This window comes from Ursus arctos, unplaced genomic scaffold (assembly GCF_023065955.2).
Source record: "Ursus arctos isolate Adak ecotype North America unplaced genomic scaffold, UrsArc2.0 scaffold_28, whole genome shotgun sequence".
Classification (NCBI taxonomy): domain Eukaryota; kingdom Metazoa; phylum Chordata; class Mammalia; order Carnivora; family Ursidae; genus Ursus; species Ursus arctos.
In genome coordinates this window covers 26846965-26865655 of record NW_026622963.1, presented here as the reverse complement: position 1 = coordinate 26865655, position 18691 = coordinate 26846965, and positions in this window count along the sequence as shown.

Below are 18691 nucleotides of genomic sequence, written 5' to 3'. Positions count from 1 at the left end.
GCAAAGAATTCAATCGTGCCAAAGCAGCGAAAGCATTGTGTCTGAGATGCAGCCTAGATCCCTGGTGTCCCTGGGCTGTCCTCGGATGACCCCAGCACATACTCCTTTCTGTTGTAGGCATGATTCTAGTAAACTATGTCATCTGATCCCTACTTCATGACACTCGTCCAGCCCCTTCCCTTGCTGTCAAAGCCTCGGGTCCATCCCTGAGCACTTGACATTGGAGACTGGATAATCATTAATCCATGCTGTGCAGTGGGGTGTGAACCCCTTGAGGCTTGGACTTCTGTCAGATTTCTCTCTACATCACCTGCCCATGACTCTATCTCTTGCATGCATAGATTATCAAGGGTTCAATGCATATTTGCTGAGTGAGGGAGCAGGTGGGAGAGTAAATAGAAAATTGCTTTGAAAGTTGTGGTTAGGCGGGGGAGCCTGGGTGGCTTGTCAGTTAAGCCTCTGCCTTCGGCTGAGGTCATGATCCCAGCATCCTGGGATTGAGTCCCACATCGGGCTCCCCGCTCAGCTGGCAGTCTGCTTCTCCCTCTCCCTCTGCCATTCCCCCTCTGCTCTCACTCTCTCTCTCCCTGTCTTGCTCTCTCGCAAATAAATAAATAATCTTTAAAAAAAAAAAAAAAAAACCCAACCCAGCGGGAAGGAGATCATGGAGTTGTCAGGAAATGAAAAAGGAAAAGGAAAGCCATTGAAAATACACACAGAAACTGCCAAAGGTGTCGTGGGAGAGACAGCAAGGGGTTGGCAGCACCAGGACTCACCATCTACCTGTTCTGAGACAATCACGAAGCTTCTCGGGGGCTCTTTTCCTCACCTATAGAGTTAGGATTCTAATGTCTACCTTGCTGGGTCATTATAGGAGTTAGAAATATCTTGAATAAAACAACCAGGGTACGTTCTCATGGATATGTGCTTGGCTGGCTTTAATTTTTTTTTAACGTAACTTTAGTCTTTTCTTTAAAAAGAAACATGTCTATTTAGAGATTTCAAAAACAGGTAATTATAAACCAAAAAGCAAATCCATAACCCATTCATAATCCAACACAGAGAGACAAGTGAGCATTTTGGCATTTTTCCTTCTAGTTCTGTGTTCTTTCCTTGTCTCCTATCTGTTTATAATCATCTAAATAGGGTTATGATGTATCCTAACCTTTTCTGACCCAGCAGCATATATTTTGAACATCTTTTCACATTATTACGTGATCTTCTCCATCATTATTGTTTAAGGATGCGCTCCATTACATTGTTGTGATAGAATTTAGCTAAATAACTTCCTGTCTGGGAACACCAGTGTAGGTCATTTTTACTTTTCAATTTTCATAAATAAAGCTGAGATAACTACTCTCATAGGTAGTAGTGTTATTTTTAAATCATCATTGGCTTTAGGTAGATAGCATTTTGCGTTAGGTAGATAGCAAAGTCACTGAAGGTGTCCCCATTATATATTTAGTATAAAGGTCATGCACGTCAAAACAACCTGGATTTATAAACATTTATTTGGTTTACTCCTTTCCTCCTTTTCAAGGCACTAGAGAGCCAAAGATGAATAATTTAGTCAATCCTCACATTGCACGCTTTGGTCATTTGAGGGAAAGCATACACTTCATAGAACTTTCTACTTAAAAATATGGAAAGGATGAAAATCACATGTTCTTTGATCCTGGCAGGACAAAAGGAGACATCATAGTACCTACGAACATTCAACATGGTAGGGGGTGGTACTGGCGTTAAAAGAAATCATCATGATCTAATGCTATGGTGAGTAAAGATCTGGAGGATTCTACCTTGAACAAATTGTATCGCTCCCTGCAATTGTGCTTGACTTTCATTGTATCTGGTTGATAGCCTTGTTTGGTCTTCCTGGACCAGACGTCCCACAATCAGATTGTCCTAACTTCCCACGTCTTTCAACTTGAGTTTCGTGCCTCCATGATTAACATTTCTCACTTTCATTTTTTAAGAATAATTTTAGCTATTTATTTGCATATAAATAACAGTTGAAAGGAGTATTTCAGACACTCCACATGTTTTCTGTAAAAAGATTTTTTTTTTCAAGATTCAACAAAACAAATTGCCAATCTGTGCTCGCCAGACGTGCATAACTTTATTCAGGGAAGAATTTGCATATGGCACACTTTGTGCCTAAGTGAAACCAAGATCTGTGGTACCTACCACAGACTGTGAGGATACAAACAATGGCAGGCATCACATGATTCATTCACTCTGAAACATCTTTCTCCTTGTCTTTTAATGCTTTAGGAGACTAGGAGTGTATTCCTTTCCAGATCCTATCTACCAGCTATAGGAGAGGCCATATCCTTGAAAGAAGACTGGGAGCATATGGAAATCAGCTTTGTGTACATTTCTAGAATATTAAAGTTGGATGCAGCCAATGGATTTTTCCTTAAATTCAGGTAAAATGTTATGCAAATAGAGCTTTGAGACAAGTCTGAGAATGTTTGGCCACCATAATCCCCACCAGATTACCCTTCCTGAGGGGCGCCTGGGTGGCACAGCGGTTAAGCATCTGCCTTCGGCTCAGGGAGTGATCCCGGCGTTATAGGATCGAGCCCCACATCAGGCTCTTCCACTATGAGCCTGTTTCTTCCTCTCCCACTCCCCCTGCTTGTGTTCCCTCTCTCGCTGGCTGTCGCTATCTCTGTCGAATAAATAAATAAAATCTTTAAAAAAAAAAAAAAAAGATTACCCTTCCTGAGAGTCTTAAATAGACAGCAGATGACAGGAGAAATAATGAGCAAAACTAAAGAGAGGTCAATAGAGATTATCCAACCTGAAAAATAGAAAGTCAAAAAGAGAGAAAGAAAAAAGAATGATAGAGTGATCTTGTGTGAAGCTCAAGTCACCATTTCTAACAAGCTCCCCGGGGAGATTGACGCTGCTGGCCACTCTGAGTATTTGGGCTCTAAGTTCAATTTACTTTTGGACTACCTGTTTTGCTTGTTTGTTTGTTTGGTTTTGTTTGTTTTTTTATGTGCAAGTAAATAAATAATGCAAAACATGGCAAAGGAAATATATCCAAATTCTTAAGGAGTTCGAACTATTTTCAAATATTTCGAGAGCATCCATGTATATTCTAACAATAGTGTTGAGTGTAATTTTTAAACAATTTTAAAAAACATATTTAGTGGAATTTCTCTTTGGTTAAAGGGACAAATACATTGCATTCTGCTGTAACAATAAATTTCTCTTTCAATACATTTATAATTGACATCTTTCCGAATTCAGCCTGACTTTCCCATCTTAATCTGAACAGCCGATGTCTTATTGTGCTTTTAATTGGGTTCATCTCAGCTTCCTCTTCTTACAAGGTGAATTAATCAGCCCCATTGAGATAACAGTGATCAAAATTCCATGACACCTGCAAATGAGCATTCAGCACCAGCCAAAGGATGTCATAAATATAATGGATCGTTACCCATAAACAAGAGCTCACTTAGTCACTTTGACCAATGCCGTGTGCTGACTTGGACTTGTCTAATGCAGAGAGGCAGAAGGCAAGCATGAAGGAGGTCATCCACAAAGATTACTATCAGCAGCTTGCCTGCCAAGAAATAAACTCATTGAAAATTAACTAACTCTCTCCTTCTGATTTATTACCTATTCTACTAATGCACAATGCATTAGCCCCAAGGCTCTTGGATCAATAGTTCAGTTGTATAGATTATAAAACATTTTGTGTATTCTTTTTCTGGTCAACATTTTATTTCTAGGATTGCAGTCAGAGTGACTTCAACTTAGAAGAGATTTGGCCTTTGAATCAGAAACATTTGTCCAAAATGTAGCACATAAAATTTGACACATCAAATATCTCTTAGAGTAGTTTGCCTTGGGCGATAGCAGATTGTGCAGAATGTGTTAATGTGGTTTCTACCTACCCTGAAAAGGCTTTGGTGATGAATCTATGCCCAACCAAAGAGGGCCTTGGTCTTTCTTCCTTTAATAATTCATTATGTCAAAATACTCCAGCCAAATTGTGTGGGACGAAAATAAAAATAGAATAATAACATGAAAACAGAGAGTGCTTTCTACTCTTTGTTATTAAGCCTAGTTGAAAGTTTATAGAATAGAAAGGATTGAAATTTCATGTCTATACCATGGAAATAAGAAAATTAACATTTCCTAGTACTCCTTGTATGCATTTTAACATGACATTTCTTTTGTATTATTAAGACAATGAACTACCCTGTCTATTTCAGCCTGTCATGGAGGTCAAATGCAATGATAGATGGAAAGGTGCTTTGTAAATTCTAAGTGTACACACCAAGATTATTATTATTAGAGCATAGTAGACTATAAACAGGGAAATCCAAAGAAAAACACTTTAATCATCCTTGATAATTCAAGATTAGTGTATGTAAACCAAACTTAAAGAGAATAGAAAGCCCTCCTCTTTCAAAGTCTTTCTTTCAATGTTTTAATTGAGTTAATTACATTAAATAAATTTAATTGGATGCAAGGCTTATTTCAAATAAAGACACTATATACCTGCTAAAGATAAAATCTGGTTATATTTCAATGGAATGAATGCTGGGATGATGTTCAGAAAACAGTAGATTGATATAGCCAAAGTGAGCCTCAATTGAATTCTAAGAATTTTCAATCAATAAAAAAAATAACGAAAAATCATCTGTAATCATTACTATGATTCACAGGATCTGTGTAACAAAAATGAATTAGAAACCCAAGAAAAATCTAATTATTCCTGGAATCGAGATAAAAAGGCATTTCTTTTTTTTTTTTTTTAAAGATTTTTTTTATTCATTCGACAGAGATAGAGACAGCCAGCGAGAGAGGGAACACAAGCAGGGGGAGTGGGAGAGGAAGAAGCAGGCTCATAGCGGAGGAGCCTGATGTGGGGCTCGATCCCACAATGCTGGGATCACGCCCTGAGCAGAAGGCAGACGCTTAACTGCTGTGCCACCCAGACGCCCCGAAAGGCATTTCTTACATGGGTTTTAAAGAAGCTTTTAGGAGCAATTTCTTCAATAATATGTTTACATTAAATCCAACAGTTTTTCATAGGGATATTTCCTACAATGTCCCTCAAATATTGAAACATGATACAGTAAAAGCAATCATTTTTTTCTTTTTGTGATGGGAAGAAGTGATGGGCAGGAAATGGGAAGGAAGAAGAAATAATCCAAATACTGCATCCATAAACAGATCTTTGTTATGAACAGTTTTAATCCAAGTATAATATGTCAGAAGGTCCAAATCAATGATTCTTAATCAAGGTATATATCAAAGTGCCCTAAGAGACCCAAACTCCATACATCTAGGATCTAAACCAGAGGTTCTGATTGAATTGGTCTGGAGTGGAGGTTTGATAGAGCTGGTCATGGGATTGATTCCAATGTGCATACATAGATAAGGACTACTGATTGGGAGGAATGAGTGAGCTGTCCTCTCTTCCAACTATCTCAAACAATGTTTAGTTAGGTATTTAGCAGCAAAAAGTTCAAAGTCCCAGAAAACATATTATGTCCCTGATGTTCTAGATACCTTTGTTTTTATTCTTCTAGAGAACCCTCCACCCCACACCAACCTGTGATATGACCTAGGAGGCTGACCTCTGTGGACTGAATTAACTTTGGCTCACCATTGAATTTGCCAATGGGAGCATTAGCTGGTGACTAAATGGGACAAGGAGAGTGAAGACTATCATTTATTCACTTGGTTTTCTGAGTTGCTTGGGCTTGCTGCAGCTCTTGACAATATGGCTCCTCCCTTGAGCACATTTCTCTCTCCCACATTCCATGACTTCACTCCCCACTTGTCACTTCGGGTCAAGAGGAGTCATGGCTTCCAAAAGGTATCTGCTCTAGGATGGTGCTCTATCTTTAGAAATTTCCCTACACTTTACCTGTATCTTCACGAGGAGTCTCTTCGTTAGGCTCTCTGAAAAGTACCCAAGGTGAATGTGCCATCTGTTTTCTGGGGGACCTGACAAACTTTAGATAAGTCTTAAACTCTAACCTTTTGTATAGTAAAGATATTTTTAGAGTTTAGATATATAAAGCACAAAGGACAAGACAAAAAAACAAATGGGGAAAGGGGGCCATGTAAAGTATAGTCTAGAATATGGCATATTAAATGTAGTAGAAGCTATATGAGATTTATTAAATGTTTATTGAAAACAAATAAATCATGTACGTTAACCAAAGGATGTATTAAAGACCTGTTATCATTGTCATTAATTGGTATTTCTGAAAATTGAAAGATATGGTATTGCATAAATCTTAAATATTTAGCTATATAAACACATTAATATAAAGCAATTGGGTCTCCTGGGAGGCTCACTCAGTTAAGCGTCTGCCTTTGGCTCTGGTTGTGATCTTGGGGTCCTGGGATCAAGTCCCACGTTGGGCTCCCTGCTCAGCGGGGAGTCTGCTTCTCCCTCTGCATCCCCTTATGTGTGCTCTCTCCCTCTCCTTCAAATGGATAAATAAAATCTGTAAAAAAAAATTTGTTTAAATTAAACTAGCAATTTTCAGTCAGAATATCTGAATTTAGAAAATAAATGCATTGTCTTAGATATGATCCTTGGATCACTCTTCAATTAAAAAAGAAAGGATCTTTCTTGATGCATAGCTCACATGGCAGTTTCATCTACAGAAACCAAGAAAGTAAGTGATCTCTTTTGAAAAGTTTTCCCAGTGACATCTGTTTGCTTTTGCAATATCTTTCTTTGTAACACAAAATTTATGAAATGTTCACAACATGAAGTAGCCCTAAATCTCCCAGTTGATATCATGATGATGAAGAGATTTGGACATCACAGACTAGGTTGTTGGATTCCACCATCAGCCAGCTTCCTCTGTATAAATGGTTCTAATATTTAGATCCCCAGAGAAGTCATCTTCTATTCCTACAACATAGGTCTTTTGTTGTGAGTTGACTTTATATGCTTGAAGAATCGACTAATATTTATATTCCAGCCATTTCTATTAAACATCCAACAAAGACATGGGCCAGAATGAACCAGAACCAGTACTACCACCTAGCGGGAAATGTCAAGTCCATCCACTTCATGTAAGTACAGCTAAGAAGTTCATGGGGCTGAATCCAGTAAGGACTGCACTGAAACCCAGACTCCCACCCTAGGAATCTGTGGAAGACATTTTCAACTCAGTTTAATGAGGCCTATTTAGAAGGTCCCAGTCTTGGTCATGGGTCTCCTTTCCCTCCAGCCTCTTGGATATTGCTCATTTGTGGTACCCTAAAAAAGCAAACACAAAACCTCAAAATGTTCATCCCAGCACTGTTTTGTTATCACAGACTTAACTGAATAAAATTCTTGTTTCCCATTATTTTTATTCGGGGAACACATCTAGAGTCCCTTTGACTAGCCAGGATTTCTTCCTTGGATTTATTTCTGCTGAATCTTTTGACTTTGTTTCTTCTGCCTCTTTTAGGCTTCGTGAGTGCATCCCAGTGAATCTGTTTCACTATATGCAAGGTTTTCATTTAATCTGTTCTTGTGGAATATGGGGACTCCCCGCCTGATTGCTCACACTCTCCATTTGGTGCATAACAGCTCGTGCCATAGGATCAGCAATGGCAATGAATACTCCAATAGCCATCCCCAGAAAATCGACAAGGTGTTTTTCTCAATTACCCATGACACCTTAAAGAGCCCCTTCCCCAATATGGTACTTAAAATTGAGAATCAAGCGATCTTTCATGGTGCCCTGACAATGCAACACTCAGACCGGACAGAAACAGCCAATTATAACTTTCCAAGAATGCACATCTCCTTATGAGCATCTCTACATTTCAAACAGGAAAAAGATGTTATTATGTAGACGTGTACACTCAACGCTCTTGCTACTTACAACATCCACTTGAAAATGTGTGATAGGGTACTTGGAAATGATAAAGGCAGGTCAGTTCAGCTAAAGGAGTTTTGAGGAGGGGGGATCAAAGGAAATGAGGAATAAAAGATTGGTGAGCAGAGAACTTCCAACTTTTGTAGAGTAGACATGGAGTTATACTCCTATTAGATGCAAGAATAGTTGGATCTTGGTGCGCCTGGGTGGCACAGCGGTTAAGCGTCTGCCTTCAGCTCAGGACGTGATCCCGGCGTTGTGGGATCGAGCCCCACATCAGGCTCTTCCGCTGGGAGCCTGCTTCTTCCTCTCCCAATCCCCCTGCTTTTGTTCCCTCTCTCGCTGGCTGTCTCTATCTCTGTCGAATAAATAAATAAAATCTTAAAAAAAAAAAAAAGAATAGTTGGATCTTATGGATGGAATTCAACTATAATAAACACAAAGTTGTGCAGTTGGTTCCAACATCAACCAACCATCCAACCAGCCAACTAATCAACCAACCAACCTGCAACACAAACAGGGAAGGATTAGAAGTGGTGTGTAAAAGGTCTAGGGAGGCCTTAGTTTGGCTCAGCATAAGGGAGCATTTATAAGATTACAATGAAAAGACATTATAAGGAGCTAGTGAATTTTCTACCACTGGAGTCATTTAAGCAAAATACCGTGATCTGGGACAAATAGCATAACACAAGTAGTGATAGTGAAATAGAGCATAGAGAGTAAACGATAATAAGAAAAGTAGTTCAATATCACATGTGGCCTAGGAATTGGGGGGGGGGGTGTGCATGGCAGAAGATCAGCCTCGATAGAGCTCCTTTAATCATTATACATGACCAAATTTTGAGAAAGGAAGAATCAAGAAAAACAAGCTAATCAAAAAAGTGCCATGATTGCAGATAGTGTTTGAGGGGACATGCCCTTACTCAATTTAACTGCTTCATTGATTTGTGCTCAGGCATACATGCAAGGGGTTGGAAGAAGAGGGAGAGCAGTTCACTGGGATGCCTTATCTGTAAAGTGGAGAGGACTCATTGTGAATCACTCACCAGAAGAGCCTTTTTCTGGAAATGGTCCAGTAGTTCCTACTGAAATCCCATGTCCCTTGACTAGGAATCAAACTAATGGTTTCAGCGGAGAACATTGTTTAGTGACCAACTCTCCTTGAGGATACCAGAAGCCTTATCAATCCCTGATGCATGCACCCAGATGCTGAATACCAGGTGTGGAGCTCACCCAGGCTGGTGCAAAGAAGAAAGGGAATTGCACAAGAGAGAGAAAATATTCCACTTCACAAGTTCAATGACTTCTAAGAAGATAGAACAGGCCAGTTTTTCTCTATTGCCAATAGGTGTAGAACAGAAGAAAATGGGGTGAAGTTGGGGTGCCTGGGTGGTTCAGTCAGTTAAGTGTCTGCCTTCGGCTCAGGTCATGATCCCAGAGTCCTGGGATCGAGCCCCATATTAGGCTCCCTGCTCAGCCAGAAGACCGTTCTCCCTCTCCCTCTGCCTACCTCTCCCGCGGCTTGTGTTCTCTGTCTTTGTCAAATAAATAAACAAATAGATGATAGATAGATAGATAATAGATAGATGATAGATGATAGATAGATAGATAGATGATAGATAGATGATAGATAGATAGATAGATCTTTTTTAAAAAACAAAATAAAGTTAAGTGACAGCAGAAGACATTAGGTTAACCCAGGGAAGGATTTTTTCATTATAAAATTAGCTTGATACTGTCCCAGTGTCCTGGGTGCCTTAGACATACAACCCTTGGATTATATGCACAAAATGGCCGCCTCTGCCTCAGGGATTACATTTCTTGGAGATTTCATGTTCCTTCTGCACTGTTTTGTACAGGCTAGTACTCCAGCTTTACCTGATGAAGTAGATAACTCTAACATAATCCACTTTCTTTCAAGAGACTTCTAGAGATGATGCTGTGTTCCCTTAAATCACGGGAGATACAGCTTAAACCATTCCTCATCTGGATGGAGAGGAATAAGTTCAATCATAGCTATTTGTATTCCTTTCCAAACAGATGCTTCCATAAAATCATGCATGGGAGGTTTTAACCAGGAGGTGTGAGGGAGAGAAGCCATAAATCACAGGCCAAATCTATCCACAAGGGTCCCGAATAACCTCAGCTACGTCCTCAGAAATGCCAGGAATTCAATAATGTGTGTGTTTCTGTGTGTGTGTGTGTGTGTGTGTGTGTGTGTGTGTGTGTGTGTGGTGGAGGAGAAGTGGAATAGTGGAATCTTTTACAACCGCATCCATCAAAATTCCAATCCACCTCCTTGCTGAAGGGGCAGGCATGGGGAGGAGAAGAAGGAGCTGGGGTAAGCCTCCACGCACATACACAGAGATAATCCTGACGGGACTGTGTTACAAGTGGAAACAGCAAAGATGCTCTTCCAGAACTATAGCCCTATGGAGCATTGTCGGCTACTTTCGAGTTCAGAATGGCTAAAGCCATTCTTTAGAGTCTCTGAAGAGGATCCAGTCTCCACAGGAGAGTTGGCAGTTCCAGAAGAACTGTGTGGCTACTGTGTGCAATTCCTCAGGGCTCCCTCCCCAAGAACTTCCCATCTGTCAGATACAGAAGAAGGTGGGTACCATGGAGAAGCTAGTGAAATGTCCCTTAATAAATTTAGTTAGGGTTACCTTGGGAAACCCTAAATTGTCCCCTGGACTGTTTTCCAGGCTAACAACATCTAATGAGCTTCCCTGTTGTAAAAAGGAGACAACGAAGTTTTACAGAATATACTGTGACATTCTTCTTGAGAAAAGAACGAACAATCCTTTACGGAAGAAAAATCACATGTAGACAGAATAGAATTAGTACCATGTACAAAACCTTTTCTTTCCATGGAACATCCTGGCTTAGCAAAAGATGTATTTTGAGGCATCCGTGGCCATACCCAAACATCATCTGCCATCTTCAACTTTCTTTATGATCATTAAACATTCTTGGCCCTTGAGAGAGCCAGGGGAGACAGGAACATGAAAGTGCGCTCTGGTACAAAAATGGATTTGAAAGGGGAGAAGAAATTCCAAAACTAATGATCCTCTGCCTGATTTTGCTTGTGGCTTCAAGCGCCTGAATTACGGCCTGTTCTCAAGACCGTGGCTGAAGTGTTTATTAGTCTGGGCCAGCGCACGGGTGCCCTGAGTAAGATGTTTCTTGAATGCCAAGGAGTCCAGTCGCCTGTGCACAATCCAATCCTCACTCATTATTCCTAGAAAATTCCTGCAATCACCTCAAGAGCCCTTGGTTTTCTCAGCCTGGCGGCTCTGATTCTCTTCTTCTCTCAAGAGTCAGATCTCCTGAGTGTAACTTGCTGCCCATGGCTGAGAGACAGGGGGGCACAAACCATGAGCCACATTGATAAAAGTGCACGTCCCTACTTGAGCGGACCGGACGAAGGCAGTGCAATAGAAAGGCAGCCAGTCTGCTCGTCTGAATACCAAGCAGTTCCTCAGACAGGATAAAAGGCAAATGAAGTCTGCAGGATTTATGGCAAAGGTGCTCAGGAGAATAAGAAAGCAGGCGCCTTCTCATTTAGGGCAGCAATGGTGGTGGTAGTGACAGCGTTGGGGTCCGCCATGAAACACTGCTAAGATGGGAGAATGGAGGGGAGACATGTTTTCACGAGCAAAAAAAAAAAAAAAAGAAAAGACTTTAAAAGAATTCAATTTGAAGACACATGAGAATGAATTCTTGGTGGAATGAGAGAAAGGAGAAATAAACCCTAGACACACTCCATAGAAATATAGTTAAGGATAACAGTGCTGTGTGGTACAGGTTCCTGATTTTCCATTTGAAAGAGAAAATCCTGGAAATATTACCAAGCGCTTGGCATGGACCAACGTCAAGCTTGGTTCATGACCTAAGCGTTAGAATGAACTAGAAAATGTCCTACTTTCTCATGTAATCTATGGCCTATTTGAGGCTTGCAGCTTGCTCTCTGTCTTTCTGTGTGTGTCTCTGTGTGTGCGTTGCACTTGTTTAGAAAACATTCTTCAGGAAAAGCACTATTTTGCAAACCACTTGTCAAATCGCTAACACCACAGCAACTGCTTATGAGTCAGAATCCCTGCTCTTTAGGCCCTCGCTCTCATCAACTGTGAAGGGTCCAGGATTTTATCTTACTTATGAGAGAACAAGTTAGCCTGATGCTGGCAGAAAACACAATACTTGTGGGTCAGAGACAAAAGACTTGATTACGCACAGCACAGCACGCATCAAGGGCGTCAGCACATTCGAGGGTTTCTCTTGCTCCCAAATCCCAGGGCGCAGCGCAGATGGGGCCAGATGGCTGCGTGCACACGAGGAGAATTATGTTACAGGAGGGGAGCCCTGAGCTGAGGGGCTCTGAATCTTTCATCATGGGGAGTAAGGATGTCTGCCCTCTGCTCCAGAGGGAGATGCTGTCTCTTTCCTCCAAGGCCGGTGGCTGTACAAACATCATTGAAATCATAGTACAAAAGGAAAATAATCGAGGTGCCTTCTCACAGATGTGCAGAAATGCAACAGAGCCATGGAGGAATGTCTCCCGACAGCTCACATCTCAAGTTTCGCGGAAGTCGCTTCCCCTTCCTGGATCATGTATTTTCATATTTTTAAACAAAGAGGTTAAACTGGATCAAATCTAAGGTCATTTCAAAGCAATATAATTATGATGATTGCTTCTTACTTTAAAAAAAAAAAAAAACAACAGTTTCATAAAGATTCTGCTTTTCAAGGTCTTGTCTTCTCAGGAGGTCATGCTTACCTCCAAATGACCAGTGCTGGTTGGCATTTAAACACACACACACACACACACATACACACTCACACACACAGTATTCATACCTGAGTGAGAGTGATGCTTCTTTTCTCATTTCTTTTTGTGACAGCCCAGTGGAGTGGAAGCTGATATTAAAAGGAAAATCTAGCCATAATCATAGTATCGATCTCATTTCTCTTCCTACCACCTCAGATTAATTGGCAACACATTTTCCCTAATCTAAAGTCATATAAAAAGGTCTGTGAGTTGATCTTTGTTGATTCCCTTAGTTTCTATCTTTTTTTCCTCTTCCTCAACAGGAACTTGTTCTGGGGAGCGGAATAATTTGTTGAAATGCGAGCTTTGCGAGAAGAGTCTGGCTGATCCCTATAAAGGAAGCCGGGTTCCCAGGCAAAGACCTAATGCATGTGCCACAGGTGGCCTTGGTATCTTGTCAGGGTCAATGACAAAGTGCTCCTGATGGTAGCAGCCCTCTGATGTCTCTGAGCTAGGTGGCTTTGCTAACCTGCTGACACTGGGCTCTCAAGGGTCACCTTCTAAGTCTGGATTTCCTCCACAAAGCCAATGTGCCTCTGTCCCAGCTTCCAATTCCATAGAACTCTTGTCAGTTAGAGTTTGAGAACTCCATAGAAGTCATCAGTGGCTGCCAGAACGTTCCTCACATGAAGACTAGCAGAAGGTCCGTAGGGGCAGGCACTGGGGACTCTCAATACTCAGGACCACTGGAACAACTCTGTCCTACCCTATTCTTGAGTTGGTCTTAGATGCACCAGCCAGTGAAGGCTGGATTTTATCACCCCACTTGAGCTCAATATTGGTGTGGCTGCATTGTGTCGTGGACACCTTAGTGCTCCCCACCCCACCCCAAACTGCTGCAGTCTTTCCTCTTTCCACTCTGCTGCTTCTACTTTTATGACAAGGTTTTTGCCTCAACACAATGGTTATCATTATCACCCTCTTACTCCGTGTCTGCCAGAGCTGACATATATGGCCATGCAGATTTTGGGTAAAGCTCAACCATCAGATAGACCCCTGCCCAGATTTGTGCAGTGCCCGATCTACACAACTATCCACGGTAGGCCTTCTGGCATTTGCTCATCACTTTCCATGCTGTTGCTCATATAATCCTCATAACAGCCCTATAAAGTAGGTGCTATATTCTGGATTCTCACAGAACACTAACTCCAGAGAGGTTAACTTCCCCAAGGATTCATAGCTACTAGAGGACCGAATTAAGATGTATACCTTAACAATTAGATGGGAGGTTATCAAAATTTTTAAAAGCTAAATAAACCAGTGTTGGAGTGAAGCATGAGCAGAAACAAAGAAACACTAGAAGAGAACAAAGTTGATCGTTGTCTCTTTGACCAGTCCTTTCTCCATCCAGGCCATCCCTTGGAAGACCTTCAAATATTCCCTAGGTTTCATAAACAGTCCTTGTTTGCTGGCTTTTTCCTGGTCTAGACTGAGGAATCCACTGGAGTCCCAGGAAGGTTATCTATGACGATGGCCATCAGCATGGCTCTTGATAACCTCCTCTCTATGCATCTAGAACTTTCTGCCTTCTCCCAGCAATAAGTCCTTCCCATCTCCTAGTTGCTGGGGATACCATGACAAGCCTTACCACTTGCTGAATTTCACTGAAACCAAGATGAATCCACTTCCCTGTCCACAGCGTTAGGTCCCCAATCAGCCTGAATGAAACTGAAATCTCCAAACCCTTTGGACACAGGAACCTTCAGTACAGCCTATTTTCCAGCCCTGGATAGAGCCTCCGGGGATACAGAGAACCCCAGGCATTTTCGTATCTGACTACCTCTCTCACTGTGCCATCTCCTCTCCCTGAAGCCTGAACATGCCTCTTGATCTAAGGCAGGACCGTGGTGTATCAGTGGCAAGCTTCTCTCTAAGAGATTTCTTCACTAATTCAGAGAACTTAATGGTGAAGTTGATGTCAATCCTTCTGAAGAAGGAAATAAAGCATGGAAATACTTTCCCCTTCACTCGGCTACCTCCCAACAGCCCTTCGTCTGAATATCCCATTTCGTCTGGTATCCCATTTTCCTGACTCTGCAGGGTGGACTGTGAGCCCTGTTGTGAACTCTTCCTTCTCTCATCATAGCATCTTCTGCTTATTTATTCCTTCCCAGCTCCATGGGAAAAGGCACTTTGTCTGCCTGTGTACTATTCTAGCCAATCCCTGCTCTGCACCTGGCATGTAGTAGGAGCCCATTAAAACTCTGTGGAATGAATGAACTATTGTGAATTATCAAGTTACAAGTTCTACTTTATGTCTTGTATCTCTAGTAGCAATATTAATAGCTACATATTCAGGGGAGTTTCATTTTTCATTTTGAAACATGTATTAAATTTGGAGTGATCACTTGAATTCTCTTTTCAAAGATGGGACCAACATTTGGTTCTTCACGGTCAGGAATAACGATAAAAATGGGCTTGAGTTAGCCTATCTCTGTCTGTATCTGGTTATATTCTGAAACCTGTCAACCCCTCGATGACTTTCATATTTTTTTAAGATTTTATTTTTAAGGAACCTCTATACCCAACATTGGGTCAAACTCACAACACCAAGATCAAGAGTTTCAGGCCTTACCAAATGAGCCAGCCAGGTGCCCCAAAGGCTTTGATAATATTTTAAACAAATCTTTTAAATTTGCTTCAAAGAATGTGTTCTATTTACTCTGTCATCCATTTTAAGAGTTATTTGAAATTTGATTTAAGTGTATGTTTCATTTAACCCAAACCACCATAAACATGTCATTTACCAAAACAGAACAGAACAAAACAAAACCAAACCCAAATTCAATAGCAAGGATTTTTTTTTATTATTACCTAAGAGGTTTGTTTTTTTTTTAACTATAAAAATATTGAATTTGAAACCCCCAAATAGAAAGTAGCTTTAAATCTGACAATGTATGCCCTTGTCTTGGTGTCACATAATTTTTTTATCCCAAATAATTTTAAAAGTCCCCTGACCCGAAGCCCTCCATTGTCTTCCCCCCAAGTGTGACCGAGGTATAGAGTTTGAATCTCGGGTTACAGGCTTTATTGTCCCACAATAAGCACAGGTGATATAGGTACTTGCTTTGATCTGTCCGCGCCTCGGACCCCGGAGAGCGGGAAACATTTGAGTATTGGGTTTTGTCCACTTTGACTTCCCCTTGACAAACTCGTTCTCACATTATTTCCAGAGACAAATATTTTGAAAGTGAAGAACACAAGAGGTTGCTAAATATTAGCTTTCAAAGGCTTGGAGTCACATGATATTTGCTTGGGTGACCTCTTCTTCAAGCCTGTATAAAGAATCATGTTTACTCTTGAACACTCTTCAGAGCTGAGGCGCTGCTGGGTAAAGAAATACGCAGGAAAGAATGTAAACAGAGTTGGGACTTGCTTCGTTCTGTGGATGCAGAAATCTCTGCTTGGTGTAGGCAGATCCGAAAAAGTGAGAAGTAGAGAATGTGAAAGAGACGATTTTAGAGGCAAAGATAAAGTCTTAACATGAAATTCAAGAGTCAGATCTAACAAAGACCTCCCTTAGCCTAGGTCTTCTGCAAGGTCTGAGATGATTGTTCACTACGATTTAAGAGCACATTTTCAGTGGCCTAAAATAACCGAGAATTATCAAGTTTACCTTGGTCTACAAGCATGAAATGATAGGCGTAAAAAATCATAGCCTTAGTCTCACTTAAGACAACTCAAGTATAATTTGTCAACAGCCAGCATTTTAAGTTGACCATTCAGCCTCTCTTCTCAAAAATTTACTGGGTAAAGTTGAACTTGAAGATTTTGGGGGAACTGAATCGTTCTGGATTATTTCAATCAGCACTGCCAAGGTTAAGTGCTTATGAATTTTTACCTAAGGTCTCTCTAAGATGCTATGCACATTTTGCTACCTTTCTTGTACACAACATTTGGAACATAAATTTAACTCCTATGACAATTCAAGTCTAAACTGACCTTGTTCTATTGAAGGCAATATGTTAAAATCATGGGGAAAAAAAGAGGATTAAAAGTAAGCTTATCATGATGTGGACTGAGTAATGTATGGAATTGTTGTATCGCTATATTGCACACCTGAAACTATTAGAATACTGTATGTTGATTGTATTTCATTAAAAAAAATATTAAACAGAGTCCAGGCTCAGCAACTTATCAACTATGTGACAGTTGACAAATTATTTCACTTCTCTATCATCTACTTCCTTCTTAGTAGAATGAGAACGATCCTTGCTTGCCTGACTCTGAATGCTCATGAGGACAGTGAGGGAAAGGGGAAAGGAATTTACAAACCAGAAGGCACCGCACGGATATGACAGCTGGGTATTAGAGGGACGAACTGTCAGGTTAAAAACTTTATTTCAGATAAAATTTTAACAAAATTTCCACCTCTTTTTCTACTTTCATTGCTCTCTTTAGGTTTTGTTATCTTGATAATGTCATGCTGATTTTGCTTATATTTTCAGAAACAATGGGGCATTTAACAATTTTTGAAAATATTACCATTGACCATCATGTGATCCCAATGTTTAAAATCTGTTCTGTGTACCATTACACGTTCCCTCCTTTGTCAACCAAGCATTTGAGTTTTCTTCCTTTTATTACCTAATAAGAAGATAATTTATTTAATCCTCAAAAGATGTCTATGAGGTAGGTACTATTTTGATCCCTGTATTATCATGTTGAAGGGCTTGGGATGTTTAAATAGTTCATCTAATTCATTCTGTCATGATAATAATGAAAACACCTTTAGAAAGGGACTTATCGTCTTAGAGTATCTCATTGCCGTTATTTCCTAAATGTTGATAAAAACTTATTTTAAAAAAAATACCTTATTTCGAGTAAACATTTTATTTTATTTTTTTTAAGATTGATTTATTTATTTGGGAGGAGGGACCAGGGAAGGGAGAGAGAGCGTCTTAAGCAGACTCCATGTTGAGCATGGGGCCAGGCACAGGGCTTGATCTCACGACTCTGAGCTCATGACTTGAGCTGAAACCAAGAGTCAGATGCTTAACCAAGCACATAACCCTCGTGCTCTTCAAGGAAACATTACACTGAAGCACAGCATACGCACAGGATGGTGCAGAGCGATCACTTCCCATGTTGTTGGGCAGCCGCAATGCCTTATACCTCCTGGCATTCACCACCTTGAGTGCTCCCCTCTTTACTGAATTGTGCCTGGTCTTCGTGACCAATAGGATACTTCGCAAGGGATGTTGTGTGACTTCCAAGGCTAGATCATAAAAGATATGGCAGCTGCTAGCTTGGCCTCTGGATCTCTCTTTCTGGGAGAAGTCATCAGAAATCTGCAAGGGCACTGAAGCAGGCCTGTGTAGAGGGAAGAATCCACCAGCACCAACCTCTCAGTCCTGTGAGCACAGCACCTTGGCTGGGAATCCTCTCACCCCTGTCAAGGTGATTCAGGCTTCAGTTTTTAAGCCTTCCAGCTAAGGCCTGAGAAGTCATGAAGCAGACATCCCCCCCGCCCCATGCCAGCTCTGAATTCCTGATCAAAAGAAACTATGAGTCAACAAATTATTAGTGTCTTAAGCCACTACGTTTTGGGGAGGTATTATACACAATAATCAATAAAGTATCTGTGTACTCATAACCCAAATCAAGATACAGAACATGAACCCCCCACCAAAACTCTCGTGCTCCTTCTTAGTCCTCTCATACCCACTACCTTGATTTCCAGCACTGGTTAGTCTTGCCAGCTTTTGAACTTCATTTTAAAGAATCCTACAGTACATATTTTTTGTGCCTGGCTTTTTTTTTTTAATGTTTTTAATTATGTTTCTGAGAGTTATCCAAGTTTTTGCATTTGGATGTAGTTAATTTGTTCTCACTGATGTCAGTATGCATGGTATATACCAATATTTCAGTATTCCACTGTTGATGGATATTTGAATTATTTCCAAGTTTGAGGCTATTAGGAATACTGATGCTACAAACTTCTGGGGTATGTCTTTGGTGCACAAATAATGCATTCCTATAGGGGCTCTGCATAGTA